Source organism: Ursus arctos, unplaced genomic scaffold (genome assembly GCF_023065955.2).
Source record: "Ursus arctos isolate Adak ecotype North America unplaced genomic scaffold, UrsArc2.0 scaffold_25, whole genome shotgun sequence".
NCBI classification, from domain to species: Eukaryota; Metazoa; Chordata; class Mammalia; order Carnivora; family Ursidae; genus Ursus; species Ursus arctos.
In genome coordinates this window covers 20,547,451-20,567,164 of record NW_026622930.1, presented here as the reverse complement: position 1 = coordinate 20,567,164, position 19,714 = coordinate 20,547,451, and the positions used below count along the sequence as shown (strand labels likewise).

At 45.1% G+C, this 19,714-nt stretch overlaps 1 protein-coding gene across 6 annotated transcripts in view; it reads right to left on the bottom strand.

Moving 5' to 3' along the window:
• STON2 (stonin 2) overlaps window positions 1–19,714 on the bottom strand; it is a 173,771-nt gene that overhangs the window by 127,838 nt on the left and 26,219 nt on the right. For 2 of the 6 annotated variants that reach the window (XM_026519394.4, XM_048219784.2), the window contains exons 2-3: window positions 13,199–13,454; window positions 12,486–12,698 (exon numbers count right to left, since the gene is read on the bottom strand). The exons of 3 other annotated variants lie outside the window; for them this stretch is intronic. The gene's annotated coding sequence lies outside the window, so the exon portion shown is untranslated. Of the gene's footprint in view, window positions 1–12,485; window positions 13,455–19,714 lie in introns of all 6 variants that reach the window. One more of the 6 variants, XM_044391311.3, reaches the window with a different exon arrangement.

Sequence of the window (19,714 nt, the reverse complement as noted above, 5' to 3'; positions counted from 1 at the left end):
GAATTTTAAGATGAGCCCCATGCTCTCCACATCCTGGTGCAATTCCCAAGATTATGTCATATTACATGGTTAAAAGGGATTTTGCAGATGCAGTTAAGGTTGCTAAACAGCTGACCTTAAGATGGGGCGACTAAAAGCAGAGAGTTATCTCTCCCTGGTAGCAAAAGAAGTAGTCAGAGAAATTCAAAGTGTAAGAGGAAGGTTCTCCATTGCTGAGACAGAGACGACCACAGGGCAACTACAATCCTAAAACCACAAGGATCGGAATCCTGCCAACAACAAGCATAAGCTTGGAGAAGACTCTGAGTTCCAAGTGAGCACGCAGCGGGCCAACCCCTAATTTCAACTTCGTGATACTGTGGATAGAGAACCCACCCATCCCATACCAGCTTCAGAGTTTAAAAATGGGAGGAGAATTTATTCTAGAGCTCAAAATCTCGAGGAACAAGCCTTTTAAAAATAACCCCCTAGTATGGATAAGGGACTGAACTTCAACTGACATCAACTATTATCCCTAGTAGGGAATAAATAAAAAATAATACAAAATAGTAGAAGAACACAAAATTATACATGTAGCATTTTGGAACACACTACGTAGGATTTCTCTCTCCAAAAAGTTTAATGTCTTTTTCTTCCTTGGTTACTTAGACCACTGCAAAATTAGCTTGCCTTTCCAGAGACATGGGGCAAGGATGGAAGAGTGATCATTTTTAATAAAAAAAAAAATTAAAGAACAATTTTGGGTACCTTTCCTTTGAACATCAGGAGGCTAATGAACATTCAACCAGTTTACTGGTGCAGTAATGATGATATGATACCAATGACTCTTCCTCACAACAAGGGATGTTAACATTTTGGAATGTATTAATGGCTGGATGAGAGGAGAGTGAGCAAAAGGGAAGGCAAGGAGAAGTAGAACAGATGTGGAATCTCCCCTCAAACTTTTTCTTAATCAAGATATTTATTAATTCATCCACCAAATTGTTAGCAAACACCTGCTAGATGTTCAGGATACAAAAAGTAAATAAGATAGGGGCGCCTGGGTGGCACAGTGGTTAAGCGTCTGCCTTCGGCTCAGGGCGTGGTCCCGGCGTTCTGGGATCGAGCCCCACATCAGGCTCTTCCGCTATGAGCCTGCTTCTTCCTCTCTCACTCCCCCTGCTTGTGTTCCCTCTCTCACTGGCTGTCTCTATCTCTGTCAAATAAATAAATAAAATCTTTAAAAAAAAAAAAGTAAATAAGATAAATATGAAATAGATAAGCCTTCAGGGGGCTTATATCCAAGAGGGGAAAACAAGGATGAAACAAGTTAGCTATAAACAAGTAAACTACCTACAAATCAATACAAGGTTAAGACAAGAAGTAACAAGGGATCTTAGTTATTAGGGTGATAGGAGAAGATCTCTTTGAAGAGGTGACATGTAATTACTACTTCAAGGATGAGAAGAAGCCAACCATGACTGGACAGGAAGTAGAAAGTATTCAAGGTAGAGGGAACCAAAGGCAGAGTCTAAGACAGAAACAAACAAGAAAAGCCTTGAACTGGGAGCAGAGTGAGCAAGGAGCCTAAGATAAGGTTATAAAGGCAGTTCGTCTTTAGGAATATAAGATCTTGCAAGCCAAATCAGATGTTCAGATTTTATGCAGAGCCCAATGAGAAGTCAATGAAGGATTTAAAGAACAACAAAATTTAATTCGCCTTTTCGGAAGTGGAGTGGAGAACAGATGAGAAGAGGAAAGAGTGGAAGTGGACAGAACAATTAGGAAGCGGTCATACAGTTGAGATGAAAGATGATGGCAGCCTGAAGGGGTGCCTGGGTGGCAGAGTCATTTGGCGTCCAACTCTTGGTTTTGGCTCAGGTCATGATCTTCTGGTCATGAGATCGAGCCCCATGTCATCCAGCTCCACTCTCAGTGGGGAGTCTGCTTGGGATTCTCTCTCTCCCTCTGCCCCTCCCCCAACTCTCACAAACACACTCTCTCTCTCTAAAATAAATAAATCTTTTTTAAAAAAGAAAGAAAGAAAGATAGGTAGGTAGGTAATGGCAGCCTGAAAAAATTCAAGTGCTTATCCCCAGAGTTATGGATAAACAAAATGTGTGATCTACATACGACGGAATATTATTCAGCCTTCAAAAGGACGGAAATGCTGCTACAACAAGGATGAACCTTGAGGACATATGCTAAGTGAAATAAGCTTGTCACAAAAGGAAAAATACCATATGATTCCACTTATATGAGGGCCCTAGAGTAGTCACATTCACAGAAACAGAGAGTAAAATAGTGGCTGCTAGGGGCTGAAGTGGGTGGGGGTGGGGAGAGTGGGGAGGTAGTGTTTCATGGGTATGGAATTTCAGTTCTGAAAGATGAAAAGAGTTATGGAAATAGATGGTAGGGATGGTTGCCCAACAACGTGAATGTACTTAATGCCACTGAACTTAAAAAACACTTAAAAATGGTTAAGATGGTAAATTTTATATGTATTAGAACACAATTTTTAAAAATTTTTCTTAAAAAAATGACCATGTAAGTTGAAACTATGCAAAGCAATTTTCATAATCAAAGGGAAAAATGATTGTTTTGTGATCTTTAAAACTTTTTTCCAAAGCATTCAGAACTCTCTTACTGATTATAAATGCATAGGGTACTAAAGATATCATAAAACTAACGTGACTTAGTACACTGTAATTGAAAACAAAAGTAGTTTCATTTATCCAAAAAAAAAAAAAATTATAGTGGCCAGAATCAGGATGAGGGCAATGAAGATGGACAGAACGAAGCATATCTGAGATAGATGTTGGCAGTCGGGTCTCCAAGTTTCTGATGGATGCCATATGTAGGGACAGCAAGGGTGGAACAGTAACTCCTGGATTCTGGTTGAGGACTAGGTTGGATGGTACTGCTATTGACTGGGTTAAGGGAAGGAGTCAGAATTTAGGGGTAAAATAAATATTTCCTTTTAAATTTGATGCTTTTGGGATGCTTATTAGACACCCAAGAGAGAGGTCAACTGCATACTTGAACATGCAAATCTGGAGCTCAGGGCTACAGACAGAAATTGGAAAGTCATCATTACACAGAATGAATCAGGTCATCCAGAAACTGTAGCCAAAGAGGAGGGTGGCTGATGTCATATGCTTGGGCAGTTAGAGAGACACACCATGAAGCTCTACTCAGATCCCCGGACTATGGGATTCCAACTGGACCGAAAAGAGGAGGGAGCCCGAGTTAGGGAGTGCTGCCATGCTCTGCTCTTCAATAAACGGACATGTGGGAGGCAGAGGTCCTGGACCAGCCAGGCCACTCTACACCTGGCCACGTGGAAACAGATAAAGAGTTTGGAATGGAGCGTTCTCCATGAGAGATGCTTTGAATCCCAGGGTTGGAGGGGAAAAGAAGAAAATGCTGCTAAAGAACTCAGTAAATCCAGGAGCAAATACCCTCAGTGCTAACTCTGTCGGCAGGAGAGGCGTAGGTACCAGGCATGTTATAACAAAGGCAGGAATTTCCTGAAACCACAGGCAATTTTACAATTCTGAATAATTATTAAGTGAGACAATGTGGGTGAGAGTAGTCAGTAGGTTGCAGCATTATTCCAAAAGTAAGGTCTGCACATGGTTGTCAATCAAGCAACAGAATAGGGAAAGGGTGAGGGCCCCAAAAACAAAGTCAGGTGCTTTGGCAACCGCCCTGGGGCCACCAATCATTCTGCTGCACGGCCAGTTGGGGAGGGACAGGCACAGGGCAGGGCAGCAGCTGGAGTGGCTCTCCCTTTATTAATAAGGATGCCCACAGACCTATCTCCTACCTCCCCAACTCTGTCCGCCAGCACTCTTCCTGTGCAAGCTCGCTTCTGTCATCCCACAGATAAGACACATCATCTCCTTTGTTCCTCCAACCGACCTTCTGAGGTAGGTATTAGTAATATCAACACTTTAGAGAGGACAAAAGCTGAGAACAGATAAAGTAACTGGCTTAAGGTCACAGTGCTAGTAAATGGTAGTCACAGTGCTAGTAAACAGTGCTAGTAAATGGATTCCAACCAAAATTATTCTAAATTCTCAGACTGTTCTCTAACAATCATTGGCTCACTCATTCAGTCAACCAACGGAATTGAGAGCCTACGACGTGCCAGCCCGACTCTGTACTAGTTTCAGGGATAGAGAAATAGACATTACAGAAGCCGGAAAGGCCAACTAGCCAACAGCCTCATACTCACAAAGGACTTTAATATTATTATTTTTTTAAGTGGAGCTCAATACGGGCTTGAGATCAAGACCTGAGCTGAAATCAAGAGTTGGATGCTTAACCAAATAAGCCACCCAGGCACCCCAAGGACTCTAAGATTACTAAAAATGGAAGCACCCATTTAGTCAAAGGAATATACTGAAATGATTGAAAGAGGTGCCTCCTACAACCTTCAGTGCATGTCCCATTACCAAACCACTCTGCCTAGAGAGTTCAATGAACATCATTTACAACTCCTGTAGTTATCTTGTGTATAGCAAAACTATATTTCATTGTGGGTTTCTGTGTATGAATATGCATTAAAGGCTTTACCTTAGTTAAAGGCAAATACACAAGAAAAGTCATATTTTCTGACCCTGTCTTGGAACTTCCTCAATCTTTAATATATTGGGAACCACAGAAAAAGGAAGGAACATAGGTCTCTCTCCACCATCTCTAAGAGGCCCTGAACTTGAATGAGAGTATGGGTTACTGTGGAGGATGACCAAAGGTCACAGGGGTGGAGGAGCCTGGGGAGGCTTCCTGGAAGAGGCTATATCGAACGTGGGTCTTAGGAAGATGAATTGCACACTGATTCAGAGCATAAGCTCTGTTTGCAGTCGGGCAGGCCAAGCCCCTCACTGTTAATTATAATCATGAGAATATTTCAAACTCTCTAAACCTGAATGTTACCGAATAGTTTCAGAGAGTCCTGTGAGGATGAAAAAAGACGTGAGACTTTCAGTACAGGGAATAAAAAGCATTCCACTGGGGTGCCTGCGTGGCCCAGTTGGTTGGGCATCCGACTGTTGATTTCAGCTCAGGTCATGATCTTGGGGTTGTGAGATTGAGCCCCGAGTAGGGCTCCACACTCAGCAGGGAGTCTGCTGAAGATTCTTTCTCCCTCTGCCCCTCCCCCCACTAGCTCACACAGGTGCGTGCACTCTCTCTAAAATAAATAAATGTTTAAAAAAAATAAGCATCCCATTAATGTTATCTATTACCATTATTATTTCTACTAAGGATGAGTGGGAGTTGGCCTGGCAGAGAGACAAGGCAAGAACTTGCTGATTTCATTCCTGTGGTCATGGCATTCAGGAACTGAAAGTGGAAGGAAGAGGGAGACCTTAGAAATTTGGGGAAAAAAGGAAGTAGTGATGTGAGCTTCAGTCTGACACAGGAAATGGCTCAGCCAGCTGGATGCGAGGCATTAGTTGGCCTGGAAATGCCTAACAAGAGAAGGTGCAGGATGCAGGGACATCACACAGGACAACTCTGGGACTCCATGTGCACGATCATCTACGTGGGCAGTGTCTGTGGAGGGTATATGGCACAACCAATACAGCTGAAGACACCAACTTGCCTGGACAGGTGCTCCAAGGGTCCCCGAACAGCAGACACCACTGTTAGATAGTTGTCCCACTGCTGGTGTGGCCCAATCATCTGGGGTGTTTCAGTAAACGGGGCAGCAGAGGGACCAGCACTGTCACCAATCCCTTTGGGCCATATGGAAACCAGATCTAAAAGAGTCCAGTTGTCACAAGAGAATCTGGGATTATCCCAATGTATCGGCCCAGTGGCAGCAACATGGAACCTTCATTTTAGAAATCCTTGCCAACGCTCCCTATATCAACAAGAACAAGAATCAGAGGAAAACCAAGGTCTAGGCCACAGATCTCAAGCTTGGTGGGAGGCTCTAAATGACGTCAGCTCAGTGCAGATTTGCCTAGAAAAACACAGAGCTTTATTCTCTCAGGTAGAGGACAGAGAGAAAAACGATTTCCCCGTATTTCCCTCTTTCATAGAATATATCACTTTGCTCCTGGGCTGCACTGCCAACTCCCTTTAACTCTTTCCCCACCACTCCACCCTACAGCACCCCCCCACCCTCCCACCCCCGCCACCCCCGCCGCCGAAGCCCTCACCAGCACTCCATCCGCTGGCACTCGAACACTCCTGCAGCCCAACTGTGGGAGGCGCCATTCATGCATGTACAAGGCCACGGGAACAGTGCCTCTTCATGGGAATGCTGCCCCCTGGAGCCATGCACCCCAGCAGCCCCGCACACATCTTTCCACCACTCATGCACACTTCAGAAAAAGCAGGGAAATGTCGAATGCTCAGGAGGAAACCCAGACCGGGAAAGAAGATGGAAGTACATGCCTACAGCCATAGGAATCCTCGAGCTTATTCCTCATTCAACAGAACAAAAGAAACCACAGTGAAAGGAAATACAGTGCCGCCTGGGTGATCAGCGAGGGCAGCCCAACTGAAGGCAGCGACGGCCCGGGAACCGTCCTAAGGAAAGGAGGAGCGTGGAGGTAACTGGGAGTGGAGGTGGGCAGTGAGTTTTAATTGGGGATATGCTGACGCTCAAGGACTGTGGAAGAAAAGGGTGGATCTAGAAAATGGAGATCTGGGGCCTAGAGAAAAAATCCAGGGCAGAAAGTTAGATATGAGTCACACACACACAAACACACACACCCACAAGATGATACATGAAGCCGGGGGAAGGAACAGCTTATCAACAGAGGAAGAAAAAGACAGACCAAAGAAGATGGCTGAGTCCTGGGGCGTGCCTACCTACGGGGAAACGGGCTGGTGAGAAGGAAAAATGGGGACACCCAAAGTGACAGAGGCAGCTGGTGAGAGAACTGAGAGGAAAACCAGAGGCCTCTGGGTCATGAAAGCAAGAGAACTCTCAAGTAGGTAGGTTTCTCTAGTGCCCAATGCTGTGGACAGACATTACGGGGGGTCATGGTGACCGCTGACCCTTAAGGACATTAACTGGAGTGTCAGCTCCTTGAGGGACGCTCTATGCCCTTTGTCACCACAGTCCCAAAGCTCAGGGCCGACCACACAGAAGGAAAGCAACAAGCATTTGTGGAACAGAGTAAAGCAGCGAGACTCGAAGCCCCATTGTAAAAAGTTAATAATACACTGTGATTACAGTTTAAAGTTTAATGACTCTTAATACAGCTTTGTACAGGAAGGCAAAAAAGTCATCCGCGCACACACTGTTAATCCCCATGACAAGCTTCTACGGAGGAAGCACTTTTCTTTTCACCTGGCACGAACTGAAACTCACCTCAGAGAAGGAACAAGAGGTCATTTCCTGGGCTCTCCGCAGCCACAAATTCTCCGAATGACCACAGCAAAGTTGTAAACCCTTTCCGCTTTTGTTTCCACAAATTTATTAACCTGGGATTAATATGAACTGATTTGTAACCTTGAAAACACTTGAAAGATGGGGAATGGATTTAACTCGTCTCCAACCGTATGTGACTCTCACACGTCCAACAAAATTAAACACCCAGCAGGTAGACACTGCTTCCGCGGAAAGGGTTAGCATGCCTTCCCACCTGTTCTAGCGAGATTCAAACTGGCCTGAGTTTACCAAAAAAGCACCTCTTAGAAACCCAACAAAACCTTTAAGGGCTAAAAAATATCACATTATATTTGTTTCCTACACAGAGATTAACTCTCTATCACTCTCAAGTTGTAATTAAAAGGTAGAATAATAATAACTCCAACAAATAGCTTCTGCTTGCTTACTCTGTGTGGCCCTGCGGTGCTGAGGGCCTATGTGCATTTTCTCATCTGATCTTTGCAACTGCCCCATCGGAGTGCTATCGTTAACGCCTACTTCCAGGTGAGGAAACTGAAGTTCGGATCGGCCAACTTTCTCAAAGCTACACAAGCAGTAAGTGGTGAAGCTTGGCTTTAAACCCAGAATATATCACACATCCTCACAGGATCAATCTTCTCAACTGTATAATGTTCTGCTGCATCACTGACATCCAAAGATATATGTTTGATTTTTTTTTTTAATTAGAGAGATTTTTAAAAATAGGAAATCATGAAACAGATGGCCAACCTACACAGGGACCAGATCCACAAGTTCCGAATGATGGATCTTTTACTACTAATGGACCCATCTGCCCAGTTCCCCTAAAGGAGGGCCACCAATGCTGCACGGGAAGAGAGGGCTGAAGGCTCAGACCCTCAGCTAAGCCCAGTCAGATCCATACACTAGAGACCACATGACCTAGAGCGCTCCTCCCTCTTCTTCTATCTTCACTGGCACCTCTTTCTCTAGGGAAATAATGGTAGGTTTGAATGTGTCTTATGCTGGGTTCCTTAGACATCAGAGCCTGAGACCAAGCTTCTAGGACAGTGCTTTATGCAATCCCAGGGAAGCTAGAGTTAGAAAAAGAAACAAGACAGCAAAACCAAATTTAAACGGGGTGGGACCAATCATGACTTCACAAGAAACAAAACTTCGCACTTGGTCATACTGGACACCCCCAGAGAGGCTGGTAGAGACTGCAGACTCCCAAAAGTTTCCATCAAACGGAGCAGTGCTCTGAGAGGGAAAGTATCTGCCAGCTCCTGCCTGTTTCTTGTTCCCCACTGGGCCAAAGTTCATTCCATGGTGACCCAACTTCCCCCATACTTTTGGGGTGTACTGTCTGGCTCCTTCAGCAGCAGATGGGAAAGCCAGATCCCATACCCTACAGAGTGATGCTTCGTCTGAGTCCAAAAGTGGTGGGAGTAAGCCCAACATGGCTTTGGATGGTAGAATGGTATAGTCCAGCAGAGCTGGTTACCAAGGAAACCCAGAGGCAAGCGGGGCTAAGAGCATTTCAGGTGGTGCCTAAGAATTAGCCAACAGAGGAAGGTTAAACTTTGCTAGGAACCAGTACCAGTATGCAATCCCACATACACAGAAAATGGAAGAGATGACCTAATCTTCTTAGACTCTGGGTTATTTGTGCTCACTGAGCTTCTGTAGGTTCTTAGAATTCTGGACTGCTACAGGACATCATCCGTTCATACATTCTTCGTTCATTCAGTAAGATTTCTGCAGCATCTCCTATAGCTAGGCATGTTCTAGTGAAATTCTAGAGATAGAGGACTAAGACTTAGACCTTGCCTTGGAGAGGGAAACAGGCAAATAAGCAGATAATCACAAAACAGTGTGATCAGGGTACCCCAGGAGAATCCAACAGTGCCATGAGCACACAGAGGAGTGGCACCTCGCCCAGTCTCGGGGTCAGTGAAGAATAACTGAGGGAAGGCGATGCCTGGGCAGGGGCTTGAAAGATGAACAGAAATTAGTTGGGGGCAGAGAAAAAGGAGATTCCAACTGGCAGTATGGCATCTACAACAACAAAAGAGGACAAGGCAACATGGTTAATTAGGGGCTGCCATTTGACTTAGCCATATTTAAACAGTTGCATTACCATGCCAAACTAGTCTGGCACCAAAATGTGCAACAGACATTCACGTATCTTACCTTCATCCCCAGACCTCCCTGCTAGCCCTATTCTTTTTTTTTTTTTTAAGATTTTATTTATTCATTCGACAGAGAGAGAGACAGCCAGCGAGAGAGGGAACACAAGCAGGAGGAATGGGAGAGGAAGAAGCAGGCTCCCAGCGGAGGAGCCCAACGTGGGGCTCGATCCCAGAACGCCAGCATCACACCCTGAGCCAAAGGCAGACACTTAATGACTGAGCCACCCAGGCGCCCCACCCCATTCTTGAACGTCACTCATCACTGATCCCAAGATGGGGTAGGATCTGGAGATAAGGGTAAGACATGGCATGAAGCAAAGATGATTCTAAGAAATTGGTTTTAAGTTCAAGGATGGCCTGAGATTCAGGAGCAGTGTTAGAAATGGGGCAGGAAGCAAGGATGGGGTGAGGCAGAGCTAGAGTGTTTTGTACATGACTTAGAACCTTGAAGTGTAATAGTTTTTAATAATTTCCCCCACTTAAAACGGCTATAATAAAATGTAATATGTTCATACAGAGTCTAGGAGATGAATGAAAGCATGTTGTGTTTTCTGAACTACAAGCTGCTTCGTTTGACTGAAGAAATGACCCAGGAGAATAGGAAGACAAGAGGATGGAAAGATGAGGAATGGGGTCAGACAGCCATGCCAAGAAGGTTGGGTTTTGTCATAAGGGCAATGGAAATCAATTAAACAATTTTAAATGAGGAAATGATATGATTCAATTGTATTTTAGCAAGATCATTCTGGAAGCAATGAGGAAGACAGACTGGAGGGTAGGAAGACCAGGTCGTAATCACAGTGATCAGGCATTCAAGATGAGGGATAAAAAGGAAAGATGCTTTTTATGAGCCATTTAAATGAAAGATCATCAAGACGTGGGGATAAAATCTATCTGAAGCTCATTTAGGTCGAGGGAGTAGTGACGTAGTAGGTGGATGGAAAAGATCTTTAGTGGGGCGCCTGGATGGCTCAATCAGTTAAACATCTGCCTTCAGCTCAGGTCATGATTCCGGAGTGCCTGGATCGAGTCCTGCATCGGGCTCCCTGCTGAGCAGAGAGCCTGCTTCTCCTGCTGCCCTTCGCCCCGCTTGTGCTCTCTCTCTCACTCTCTCGCTCTCTGTCATATAAGTAAATATAATCTTAAAAGAAAAAGATCTTTGCCAAACTGGATACATCTCTGGCCATTCACCATCCTTCAGAAGGACTTCTTGGGGACGAATGACTGAGGGGTGACAGGGGAATGAGGAGTTCAGTTTTAAACCCAATGAGTTTGATGGGCCTGCGGGACAACCACACTGAGCTGTCTTAGGGCCTGTTAAATAGATCAAGAACTCATTAGAAGAAAAGTTAAGTATTAATAACACGGATTGAAAGGTCAGTGGTAGCCATGGGTTTGGAGGGGGTCACCTAGAGAGAATGTACAATGGGACGAGAAACAAGAAGCCAGGGTGGGAAGGTCAACATTCATGTGCAGGGCACAGATAAACAGCCACTGGGGAGGGCACTGTCCATGCGTGCTCTTGTCGTCACCATGAAGGTTTGCACCAGTGCGAACTTCCATTGCAACACCAACCTGGTTCTCTGAGAACCCAGAGGAAGATCAGGTCAAAGAGATAGTAGTGGTCACTTCAATAAGGGAACTCTTCAGGTGACAGAGTCAGGGCAGCTCTACATGAGCTCAAGGACAATGGAAAAAAGAGAGGGGAAGCATTAGAGAGAACTGCAGGGAGTGTGCACTTCTGGACTTCCAGCTCTCCGGCACTTGAGGAAGTGAAACCTTCCTCACCTTTCTGCAGCATGGGCTTCTGTGGGCGCGCCTACGCTGTTTCCACACGGACACCAAAACTTCCACTACACACACGTGTCATCCATTAGAAACAGAGCTCTAGTTAGGGTCAGGGCCAAGATGTACAACTCAAACTTGAACATCTCCCCCTAGAACTGGTTCTTCACTTTTTTTAAAAAAAGTATGGATCTCTGGATCTGTTCGGCGTATCATTTAAGCCAGAGACCCTCATCTCCAAGTAAATACACATACATGCAACATATTTACAATTTCGGGTGCTTCCCAGACACCTTTGCCCAAGTTCCCTCCATGAATCCCCTAGGGGTCCCTGGACTCCCTTGTGGAAAGCTCCACCCTAGAACAATTTATCTAGCTCGTGTCACTTTCAGACTGTTCAAAACAAAACCAAATCATTCCAGAAGAGCACAGCAGAAGGAAGCCAGGCACTGTGGCTTCCACTGACCCTGAACTGATAATTCCTTATTTCCGTTTTCAGCAATGCAGAGGATATCTCCTTCCCTTTTCTAAGACTCCCTCCCCTCCCGCTTCCCCCTACAAAACAGACCACAGGCATATAAACCAAAACAACCCAGCCCAATGCTAAAACTCAGGCCTCTACAGCAGGGTCCCAGGCCGACTGTGACATGATCCCCATGCAGCGGGCCCCTTACAAACAAGAAACATCCGTAGTTCATGTCTGCTGACAGAGGCAGGGGGACAAGGGTGTCTCCAACTGCTGGGGACAGTGGCCAGGAATGTGGCCACCCTGGGTGGGCTTGGCACAGTGCAAGAGTCGAGTAACTGTCTGTTGACTGAGGGCTGGCTCTGCTTTCCCAGCGCAGGTCTTGGGTTTTGATGGGTGACACATACTGTCGACACCCCGTACTTTTTTGAAGATTGTAAATTTAGAGAGCAGATAAGTTAGGAAGTGTTACAACTTCGAGGACAAAATAATCCTCATTATAAAAATGCAACCAACTCAGCACCTTTAAATGGTAACAATTCACCCACCTCCAAGCTCCTGATGAATTTCTTTTTTGCATCTAGTTTTCTACTGTATATATGTTGTTACATATACGCTCTCAACTAAAGAAAACTTGGGAAACAAAAAATATAACCACTGCTGAACTTCTGAAATGATGTGATTTATAAAAAATTCCCTTTGCATGTACCTTTTTCAGCTTCCCAGGGACTCTTCATTGTTTAAGGGTGAGGCGTTCCTTTTTGGGGGCGGGGGCTGTCACCACAGACAAATGGGACAGGATCCTTTGGCCTTGTGACTCTCTGGGCTCTCACCTCATGGCCAAGAATCATTTATCCTATTGTTATTCCTCAGTTGATGGAAATTTCCCACCATTTACGCCTATTCTCTTTACTTCCTCAACCTGAAAGACCAGAAAGAAAAATGTAATCACTGGAAGCTCTTTCCTATTATTTTTTTCTGCTTCAGTCCTCACACCACCCACCTCCATCTGGAGAAGTTTTCTCAAAAATTCTAGCAGGGATTTAGAAAGCAACCACACCGTTGTGCGTATTTGGTCCTGCCACCACTAAAGTTGTATTTCTTCTGGTGGATGTCTCACTGACGGTAACTCTTGCAAAACAGAAAAGCCACAAGTTCAAAGCATATAAACCATAAATGCAAACACAGCAGACATGCTAATTAGAGAATCCAGAGGAAGACTTCAGAATTTGATTCTCCTTGCCTCTGAATTCTTATTTAGCTCTGAGAGGGAGACTTTTTAAAAAGCAGACCCAGAATTGTATTATTTGCTGAGTGAAATCAAGGATCTCGGATGCATTTTCCAACCAAGTGTAAAACTGGAATCTAAAACAGTAAGGGAGGGTCAGTTAGTTTATTAGAGAAAAGCGAGAGCCTTCTTACCTGGCTCGCAGTGGCAAAGAGCACACATGAGGTTAATGTATACGATACTGAAAAGCTGTCATTGCCAAGATATCCTTTTTTTTTTCTGTGTTTCAGTTTTCAGCTCTCTGAATGCACGTGTGCCTGTGATTCACGTACCAACTGCCACATCCACGGGCCAGACTTGATTTCTGGATGCAGTGCTTCAATTACAGAGAAAGCATACACGGCTGACACGTGTGCAGAATTTATTGCGGTATCTTCTTGACCTCTTTTACTTTTAATAAGAACAAAAAAAAAATAGCAGTATGGGTTAAATTGAAATGTGGTTTTCAGTTCAGGGGAAATGCAAAGGGCTTTAAAAATGTGTGAGCTGTCACCACTCCTCACTTCCAACACGCCGGCACGAACAGTGAGAATTCTACAGTGATAAAGCGATTAACAGCTCCATAGCATTGATACAGCTGCACTCACTGAGCCCTCAAACCTCTGAGGTGGGCATTTTTACTAGAGTTCCCATCTCTAGATAAGGAGACTGAGAGTCAGAAGATAAGTCGCTTGCCCAAGGGCACCAGGGTAGGAAGAGGTCAAGTTGTATCTGACCCTAGTCTATTGACTCTGAAGTCCAAGCATGACAGAGTTCAAGCCATAAACTCTCCAAAGGAAAATGCCAGCGTCACAGTTCATTTCACACTAGCGAACAAAGAAAAGAACAAACTGGAAAAGGAGAGCTGGCTTGACTTTTCCACTGGAGCTGGAATGCCTCCGGGGTTCAGCCCCATGCCCCCATCTCTTCTTAGGTCTGGTTTAATCCCTTCGCGGCTTTAGCTCCCATTTACAGCCAGAGACCCCCACACAGAAGTTTCCAGTCCTGACTTCTCCCCTGACTCTGATGCCCACTGAGCGCCTTCACTTCCATGTTTAATAGGCCTCTCGAAGGTCACATATCCATAACTGAACAGCTACTTTCCCTCCAAAGCTGCTCTACCAGAAGCCTTCCCCATCCAACATGATGGCAGCTCTATCTTTGCCGTGGCCCTGGACAAAAACATCAAGTCATCCTGGACCTCCCTCTTCCTCCTACACGGTTTCTCTCGTGTTCATTTTACAAAAAGACAGTGTACAAACAGATGTCTCCCATGCTTCTTTAAAACGGCAAGGTCCTCTCGTACACGTAATAAGACATCGTTTGCGTACAACCCGTCACGAGCATCTTCCCTAAAGCAGTTAGGTGGGCTTCACCCATCATAGCACCATCTGCCAATAGACAGTGATGTTCACCTACCTCTTCTTAGGGGCTACTTGATAACACACTATGTAACACCTCCTTCCTAAAGCCCAGACATTGATCTCCAAGTGCTTTACAAATAACGAATTCATCTAATCCTCCTAAGAACTCTCTAAAGTAAGCACCATTATTATCTCCTTTCCATAGATAAGGAGACGAAGACACAGGGAAGTTAAACAGCTTGCCCAGGACCACAGAGTTCAAACCTGGACAGTCTGGCTCTGGAGTCTGAGCCTGTAACCACTTCACCACGCTCCATCCAGGAAACACAGTTTTCCCCCTGGAAGTGCAGAAATGAACCTATTCTTTTATTTTGCTTTCTTAGGGCCAGGGCCCACCTCTGCCAAGTTCCTGGCCAGGACTGACTGCACATTCTGTCCCCTTCACTGGAAAGTGGTAACCAAATGACAAGGGACCAAAGCCCTGATCCCCCGGGCACTGTACTGTGACCTGCCAGGTCACCCAGCTGAGTCGTCTATGTGACACAAATGACTCTGCCTCCTTGGAACTGCCACCCCAAGGCCTGCTCAGGGATCAGGAACTGAACACCGACCAAGAGCAGAGCACAAGGGCTCCAGGGCCCGTGAGTGTGATGGATGACGCAGCTGGGGGGCGCTGCTGTGGACAAGACTGGGCCAATTAGGCTGCTGGTGAGTGACTGGGATGTGCTCAATTTACTCCCAACACACACCCCCTTTTAGATGTGGCTTTAATACCGAAAATATTAAGGAGAAAGAAATAGGTAGGAGACAAGCAAGTGTGCTTCAACGGCCCTGCTCATAATGTGAACTGACAGCAAAAACAAGGACAGTTTTCCCTCAGCAGGATCTCTGTGGGTGTGCCCAGCATCAATGACGGCCCCTGTTAACTCTTTAGAGCACTTTTCCTTTTGTTTCCAGATACAACAGCGGCTAAGGGCACAGCTTCTAGAACTAAGAGGTTGCGGTGGGGTCAAAGCCCTATCTCCAGGACAACCTCTGACAGATTACTTAGCACCCGTACTACTAATTCCTGACCTCACAGAGTTGAGGCGGAAATTAAGTGAGATAATGTGGAGTAAAATGCTAGCAGGAGACCTGGAACACAGTAAAACTCGATGAATGGTGGCTACTGAGAGTGATTTTGATAATTTCACTAATAAAAGTTGTTCATACCCTTCAACTGTTTAGAGTCTTAAGTAGAGGGTAATGTAGGGACAAGGAGAAATGTAGAAAAAAACTAATACTTTATGTTTGGTCAAGGACGGGAAATACACCAATAAAACTGTATTTCTGACAGCTCTGGCTCACACATTTAAATAACATACAAATGAAAAAGCTCACCGGCCATGGATCTGCCTCGCTTTATCCACTCAACTACAGTATTACAATCTTTCTCCTTTAAAAACTCAAGTCAAGAAAGACAAATATATTCAGTTTCTAAAGCAAACAGAGGAATAAAATCTGTTTTCATTTAAAGCATCTCACTTTTTTTTTTTTTTAAGCAATTAGCTAACTTCAAAGGGCAACCAATGGAGTGATTTTATCAAGCTGGCAAGGGTCTGGTGTCTCACTTCAAAGTTCAGGCAGATTGAAAGCCACTGATAGTCCTGCTATACTGGCTGGCATTTGGCACAAAAAGTGCTGAGAATGCCAGTCCGCTCAGATGGTGTGTGTGCACAGACCCACAGCACGAAAACGGTACCTCTTTCAGTGACAGCCAGGGTTCAGCCTGAAAGAGAAGGGTGTAATTATCCCACCCCCAAATTAAAATTAACGAGGGTCTTTTGGGGTTCCATCTGAGAGCCTCCATGGGATATAAGAGTAGAAGGAGAAAGTCCTAATTAGATAGGAGGGGCCCCAAGTGTTTAGTGCCCCCATCCCTATGAATATCTGTCAGGCAACTTAAGCGGGACACGACCAAATGCCCAGGGAGGTGGGACCAGTGAACACAGAAGTGCTGGGAGATTCCTGCATGACTTGAAACAAGCTGCTTGACTGTCTCAGGTCATTTTGCAAGCAAAGTGAGACCAACCGCCTGCCAGTCTGACCGAGTTTATGACAGGATTAGATTTTATTTATAAAGAGGTTTGAATTCCTTAGCTCCACAGCGCCTTCCTATTACTAAAATGAACATGTTAAGAGCTCAAATTAGAGTCAAGCGTTACTCATCTGCTCACAAATCACCAAATGGCTTCATTTTTCAGGATGTGATACGAGCCATCAGAATATTAGAATTAGACGATCACGTGGCAGTCAAGAAAGGAAGACTTTAAGAAGTGGTCTACCTCACACTTCCCCGTCCTCTCCCACTTGACTCCTGCGCCCCAGACACAGAAGTCTAGCCACAGACCTGGAACAAGTTTGTGCAGACCATCGGAGCCACAGTTCGGTGAGGCCCATTTCCTAAAACCCACTGGGCCCACCTAAACCCTATGTCTACCTCCAACCCAGCTGCTCCTCCGTGAACCTTCCCAGCCCAGCAGAACCTCAGAAAGATTCCCTGTCTTTGAAGTCACAGCATGTGGTGCCCCCTTTGATTGTACTATTGGCCTGTTATCTGACTACTATTCATTTCACATAAATATTACGCACTTTCTCCCTCAGATTAGAGGCTGTGTCAAAGAATAAGCATCACACTTCTCTGAATTCCTCCCATCTTCCCCAGAGCCTTGTACCCAGAAGATGCCCAGTGCCATTCCCATGAAGCAGCCTTCCAAAGATTTTACTGGGCCATTAGCAATCTGCAAAGTAGTTCACACTCATTATGAGGACACTGCACCAAGAACACTAACCTTCCCTTACCTGTTAGTAAAGCCACCTCAGAGCACAAGTCGGGGTTAGTCTGAGGCCAGCTGGGATGGTGGAGGTAGACACAATGAACAAAAAACTCAAGGGACTTTGAGTTTTCAATCCTGCTCTTCTATTATCTGTGTATAGATTTTTGGCCAACTCTTTCTCATTAATCGCATTTCAGAAAACCAGCGATAGCACAAGAAACCCACCTCTTGAAATGGCTAGAGATGTGAAAAATATATATATAACACACTTAATATTTATTCAACATAAACACATAGAGAGGATACTATTTATGATGCAGTGGTTTAATGTGCATTTTTCTTAAATATCAAATTGCCAGATAAAAGCTATCCCACGGGGAAAAGTTAACACTTTCTAATAAATACGTTCAGTATTTTAGATCCCTCCTGGCTAGTTTAAGTGTCCCTTCCCTCACTGACTCACTCAGGCCTGGGGTTTTGTCTGCTACATCTTTTGCAACTTTAGACCAAGCTTTCTGGAGACTTGAGATTGAGGGAGCTACAGGGTGTCAGGGTAGAGCTGACCAAGGGAAGGCCAAGTCTGCAGGAGGAAGGGAAACCGTTGGCGTTCCAAAATTACCTGAAGAGGGAAACAGATCAGATCAGACCGGCAGAGATGGCCTCGGGCCTCTTGGCTAGAGGTCCTGGTTCCCAACTTTCTCATCCACCTCTGGAGATATGTAGAATCCTCAGGAATTCTGCTATTTCAGAAAGCACACCTGGTAGGTGCGGTTTGTCAAATCGCAATTAGGGAAAGCGTCTCTTCAAGTATTACTCATCTCATTTTATAGTCTGGGCCCTCCATGACATATCTTATTTTACACAAACTTCATACACATTTAACATCTAGTGCAGTCTCTCCACTCCCCAATGGGCCACTTTACTCACACATCACCTTGATTGTAACCTGCTGGCCAGCACTCAGGATGTGACTCTGAAAGTATGTCATGCATTCACATGGTGTGGGCAGGCATATCACTGATTATCAGGAACCCTGGCAGAGTTAACACTTTTTCCACATCCAGAATTGAGAAAAATAGAGTAAAAAGAAAACAAAGCCTCACTGTGTTTTATTTCTTGTGTCATGTTGTACATGCCAACATATTTTCTCCTTCACGTCCATTCTTGGAATGCTCTCTCACTACAGGAGCGGTGAGTCACTGTTAAAGGAATTGTTGCGACCTGCTCCACCCATTAGTATAAGCTAAACTATGGACATCTTGAGTTCTCAGGGGGTTATTTATCTTGGGAGGGTTAATCACACTTTGTATGATCATATGGTACAGATGTTTATTCATGAAGATGACCTCAAGTGAAGGAAGAAACTTCTTGGTCTGACTATTTAAAAATTCAGCCAAAAGTCCACCCAGTGGGCAAACCCCAGTTCCAGAAGAAATTAAAGCTGAGATAACCAGAAGTGTGATGGATCAGGACTGATGCATGCTGACAGACTTGAGTGAGAGGTCTGGAGCCAGACAAAAGAGTGTGTGCTCACTGATGGGGGGAGGGGGAAGTAGTCAGGGCAGAATTACAAAGGGAGGGGATATAAAGTAGCACTTTTATGCTTCTTCTGTGAATCCAAGCTTCTTTCATTTCCTCAGGGTGAGAATTACATCTGCAATGTAATATAAACCTAGAGACACAGTCACTCTCACAGACCCCACTGCCCTTGCCAGCCTTTGGCAAATCTGCCAAATGGAGAATGCTGGGCCCTTCCAGACTCTTCCTCCTTCCATTAGGCCCTTCTGTTCAGGCCTTTCCCTCAACCACCTCTTAATTTCTCCCTTTAGCTCCGTGGTTTTCAAAGTGTGGGTTTTGGACTGGCAGCATCAGCATCACCTGAGCACTTGTCAAAAATGCTAACTCCCAGGTGCCACCCCAGACCTACTGAGTAAGGAACTCTAGGAGTGGGACCACAGATCTGTGTTTTCTCAAGGGCTCTGGATGATTCTGAGGCACACTAAAGGTTGACAACCGCTGCTTTAGATGACATTATAAAGTAATGACTTTAAGATGAGAGCACATGTGCATTGTAGGAGAGGACTTAAAAGGAGGGAGTAATTTTCTAACAGTGGAATCTCAAGTCATGTGACAGATAATGAGGGAGATCTGAGGCTGCAGAATTCGTTTGGGCCCTCACCATCTCTCACTTTTAACCTCACCCTTTTCGGTCTTCTCCCCACATTGCCACTAGAGACATGTGCTTGGCCTGAAAAATCTGACCATGTCAAACCCCAACTTAAAAACCCTTCAGTGGCTGCTCCTTGCCCATAAGATAAAGTCCCAAACCCCTGGCACACGACCCAGGGCCCTTCATCATCTGCCTTGGGCCACCTCCCTGGCCCCGTTTCCTTCTGCACTTTCCCTCCTACTCAGCCATACCTCACTGTCTGTGGCAGGTTTATACTTCCCTATCCCACTGACATGGGGTATGGCTATGTGACTTACCTTG